Source organism: Mesoplodon mirus (assembly GCF_964341445.2).
Source record: "Mesoplodon mirus genome assembly, chromosome: 2".
NCBI classification, from domain to species: Eukaryota; Metazoa; Chordata; class Mammalia; order Artiodactyla; family Ziphiidae; genus Mesoplodon; species Mesoplodon mirus.
In genome coordinates this window covers 86510880-86515853 of record NC_138977.1, presented here as the reverse complement: position 1 = coordinate 86515853, position 4974 = coordinate 86510880, and the positions used below count along the sequence as shown (strand labels likewise).

The following is a 4974-nucleotide window of genomic DNA, read 5'->3' as shown; positions in this document are numbered from 1 at the left end:
CTGCCTGCCGATGCAGGGGATACGGGTTTGTGCCCTGGTCCAGGAGGATCCCACATGCTGCAGAACAGCTGGGCCCGTGAGCCATGGCCGCTGGGCCTGCGCGTCTGGAGCCTGTGCTCCGCAATGGGAGAGGCCATGACAGTGAGAGGCCCGCATACTGCAAAACAAACAAACAAACAAACAAAAAACTATTTGAGTTTTAACTATTTTATTTGTATTATAATAGTATTAATATTAGTATTCATTAATAGCATTATTATAAAACAATATATCTACAGAATATTCATTAGTATTAATAGTATTATAATAAAATATTAATAGTATTATAATAAAACAGTATACAGAAAAATAGTTCAATAACTTTACCTACTGATTAATTTTCAAAATATTTTAGTTCAGATTCTTAAGTACTAAGAGAAAATGAAACATCCTTCATGATGAAAGCTCATGTATGTGATAGCAAGAGTGCATTATTTTAGGCATCATAGATATAGTGAGCAAGGCATTGATTTCTTCAGAGTCCCTTTAAAACTGTTGAGATAGTCTCAAATTGATTATTTTTTTAAATTTATTTACTTATATTTAGTATAATAATTAAATGTTTTTATGTGCCTAAGCACATTTTATGTGCCTATTCTAGAAAATTTATAAATCTTAATATTCATAAGAAGCCTATGATATAGTCATTGTTACTATTCTTACTTTAGTAACGAGGAAATTGAGACACAGAGAGTTGGAATAATGTCTCCCAAAGTCAGAGAGCAAGGATATGACACACCTGGGATTTGAATTCAGTCTCCAGAACTTGTTTCTTAATAACATATTTATGTGTTAAAGAAAACAGCAAAATGAAAACTGATAGGTGATAATTTTCTTATCAAATAACATCATTAGATTTTTATACAGTAAAATTTCATTATGTGTAAGGAAATATGTGGATTAAAATTTTCCCTTTCTAAGCATTCCCATAGCTGAAAAGTCATATAAGGTTAAATTGAATTAGATCTTCATGGTCAAATAATTTCAAAGACAATATTATAAAAAACATTTTCAAAATTTACAACAGAAATATTATAATGTGCAGCGGGCAGCTAGGGGGATTGGGGGTTCCTGGAGGCCAGGGAGGGAGGGCTCCCCTGTGCGCGGCTTTCCTGGGGCGGGGATTCCCTTGCCCGGGTCCCCAGACGCAGGGGCGGGGCAAGGGGCTCCCCAGATGCGACCGCCGGGGTCTCCCTAGCCCCATGTTGTTCCCCCTGGCAGGTGGCCCCCGACTCGAGCTGCACCGCCATGGGAAACACCACCAGCGACCGGGTGGCCAGGGAGCGCCACGGCACCAAGGCTGCACACGCCGAGGGCTCTGGCGGCCATGCCCTGGACAAGGAACATAAGATCATGGTGGGGAGCACCGATGACCCCAGCATCTTCAGCCTGCCGGATTCCAAGCTCCCTGGGGCAAAGAGTTTGTATCATGGCAGCAGGATTTGGAGGACTCCATAAAGCCCACACAGCAGGCCTGGCCCACTGTTATCCGCTGGTCTGAAGGAGGCAAGGAGGTCTTCATCTCTGGGTCCTTCAACAATTGGAGCACCAAGATTCCACTGATTAAGAGCCATAATGACTTTCTTGCCATCCTGGACCTCCCTGAGGGAGAGCACCAGTACAAGTTCTTTGTGGATGGACAATGGGTTCATGATCCATCAATGCCTGTGGTTACCAGTCAGCTTGGCACAATTAACAATTTGATCCATGTCAAGAAATCTGATTTTGAGGTGTTTGATGCTTTAAAGCTAGATTCAATAGAAAGCTCAGAGACATCTTGTCGAGACCTTTCCAGCTCACCCCCAGGGCCTTATGGTCAAGAAATGTATGTGTTTCGATCAGAGGAGAGATTCAAATCCCCATCCATCCTGCCTCCTCACCTTCTCCAAGTTATTCTTAACAAGGACACTAACATATCTTGTGATCCAGCCTTGCTCCCTGAGCCCAATCATGTTATGCTGAACCATCTCTATGCATTGTCCATTAAGGACAGTGTGATGGTCCTTAGCGCAACCCATCGCTACAAGAAGAAGTATGTCACTACTCTGCTGTACAAGCCCATCTGAAGGGATTCCTTCCTGCCTCCCAGGATTCAGGAGAAGCATCTCCCTTGCCTTTCTGGACTAGACCAGTCTTACCTGGGACTGGAAGGCTGATTTGCTTTGAGGCTAATATGTGTGTTTCAGAGCCTCTGAGTAGGATGCTCTGCTTTTGCATTTGATTGCAAATGAGAGCTTTAGGAGTTCATGGAATTTATTTTAAGAAAAAATCATATATATATATATATACACACACACACGAGAGGAAAGTTAATGGAAGCCTCCTAGCTAGATGTATTCTCTCTGCCTGTGGGAACTCACCAAGACCTGTTGGGGAGAGCTGCAGGAAGAACCATTACAGGAAGCTTTTTTCCTAAAGTGAATAAAGAGCAAACTCTCAGGATCCTTGTTGGGTGGAGATTCTATCACTGCTACCTTGGCTCTCCAAGGGATGCTCTTGTGCCAGACTGCTGCCCTACTTACAGCTGCCTCCTTGCAGGAGCAGCTTTTCTTGCATGGGTTCTCTGTATTCCCAGAGTATGTGTACAATCTGTGTTTTTTATATGATACCAGGTACCCCACAAGAACCCTTTTTCCTCTCATTTCACATTCTTGCTTTGTTAACCTCCTTCAGATCCTATATTTGACCCTTGCCTAACACAAAACTCAGTGGGTAAGTGACCCCTTTCAAAGGCTATGTGAGACCTGACCCACGTTACAGACTAGGGCTGCCACAAAGTCTCCTTTTTAAGCTCAGGACAGGCCCGTGACACTTTGTTACCACTTATTTTAACTTCTACTGAAGAAAATATGGCTCAGCATTATATGAAAGGCAGAATGCAGGTCTACTTTTTTGTTTTGGTTTGGTGACACAGTTCAGGCTGTATTGGCACATTCCCATACTTTTTCCCACCTGGTTTGGCCCTGCTTCCATGTTTTCTTTCACAGAGCAGATAGCTTTGAAGGTGGGAGTGAAACCGGGGGAAACTTCATGTCTTTCGTCCTTGGAAGATTTTTATGGGCCTACATTTTTCTTTTATCAAAAAATGCCTTTTCATTGGTCTTAAGAGACTGCATTTGGAGAACTTCAGGCTTATGATAAATTGCTCCCAATATTTTCTTCTCTAGTCTGGCCCCCTACAGTCTTACATTAATGAGGCTGACTCTGTGTACATCATTACAGTAAACATTGCTCTAGATACAGACCCATTCAGGCTCATTTCATGCACCTAAAAGGGTCCCTCAACTTAAAGATTCATTAAGCCAAGAGGCAAGAAATTACCCTTGGTGTTCCCAGCCATGAAAAGTATCCATTTCATGCACTAAATGCTAACAGAGTTATCTTGTTCTTCTGTATCTTGCAGAAAGTGTTGATGAAGTGGGGTCAGTGATTTCCATTTGCAGAGTAAAAAGTATCTATTCAGTCCACTCTTGAGACTCAGAGATAAGATATTTTCCCCCAAGTTTCTGTGGCTCTTCCATTACAGATAAATGCAAGCCAAACATTCAATACTGAAGGAGGCTAAACTTGTTGCTGGAGAGGCTCCTTGACTGCTAAGATGAGCCCAACCCCACTGAAAGGGCACCCACAGGTAAATTAGCTACCTCCTGTCTTTCGCATGTAAAGCTGATGATACAGTTGTCTTCGGGTATGTAGAACTCTTAGATCCTGTGTGTGAGGCAGTAGGGTATGGGATTGTTGTTGGGAATGAAGATTGCTAAGTGCTTCTTCGGTGGTTAGTTGCTGAGAGTAAATACTGCTTTAGCCACTCAAGGCCACCATCTGCCTCAAAAAGCTTTTGTGGAGAACGTTTTACGGTTCCAATCACCTTTAGAATGGTGTGCCATTTAAAAAATCCAGGCCAAATTCTGTTACTACCAACTCTCAGGATCTACATTGTCTTCAGTTATACTAGAATTTTTTTTTCCATTACCCATTTAACAAGTGGGACACTTAGGAGAATTTAAAATCTTGGTTGTCACCTAGAGGATTGTGTTGTACTCATATGTCTTGTCAGCAGTATTGACATGTAATTGTTTCTGTGTTCCTGTATTAAAATCTCTATTCTGCACAGATAGATCATTAGAGTGTGGCAGGAAAAGAGATTCCTTCCATTTCTCTCAGGCCAGAGGCTTCTGTGAAATGGGTCTGTCTCCAGTGACAGTAGGTTTTGGTGCTGGTGACCTTCAGATCTCCCTAATCTGGAAATGTGTAGAAAGTGTCAGTTTTCCAAATTCTGAGGTAATCTTTCAGTCAGATGTGGAACTGGAGCCTACCAGCTGGTATGGAAAGGGATCAGTAAGAGGAATTGGATGATGACTCATTCAGCCCTGTCCCTTCTCTATACTGCTGATTAACATACCATGGCCTTGAGAATTCCTATCATACTCTCAGTCTGTCCCCTAGAAATGGTTCTAAAAGGTTGAGAGGGAGGGAGGAAGGTACCCAAGAGTACAGTTCACTCATTCTTTTATATTGGTTAAAGGGATTGTTTATTTTCTGCAGAAGAATTTGACAGATTTTGAAAATGAATAAAGGAAAAAATTTTTTAGGGTTTTTTTAATTTGTTTTGCCTATAAGAGTTTCAGCGTCAAAGAGTAAGAATGTAATTCTTAGGGAGGGCTGACTCTTGAACTGTATCATGGTTTAGGAGTTATGGGAAAAAGAGAGTAACTGAGCTGAGGAGTGGTACTAGGAAAGTTAAGGCTTAAGTAACTCAGAACTAAAAATATCCTTTTTTAAATTAAATCAAACATATACCGGTGTCTTTGGATCTCATTGTACAGAATTTACTGTATAAAAAATCTTTTTCTTGTTTCTATTTTCTACACCTTCTCCTATGTTGTGCTTTAACTTCATGTGTCAGGCAGACTTTACCAGGGTCTAAAGTCAAAC

At 41.6% G+C, this 4974-nt stretch overlaps 1 pseudogene across 1 annotated transcript; it reads left to right on the top strand.

The window, feature by feature from the left end:
- Positions 1-1116: 1116 nt before the first annotated feature.
- On the top strand, positions 1117-2547 carry LOC309797262 (5'-AMP-activated protein kinase subunit beta-2-like; annotated as a pseudogene). The gene has a single exon. The product of its transcript is annotated as a 5'-AMP-activated protein kinase subunit beta-2-like (transcript).
- The last annotated feature ends 2427 nt before the right edge of the window (positions 2548-4974 follow it).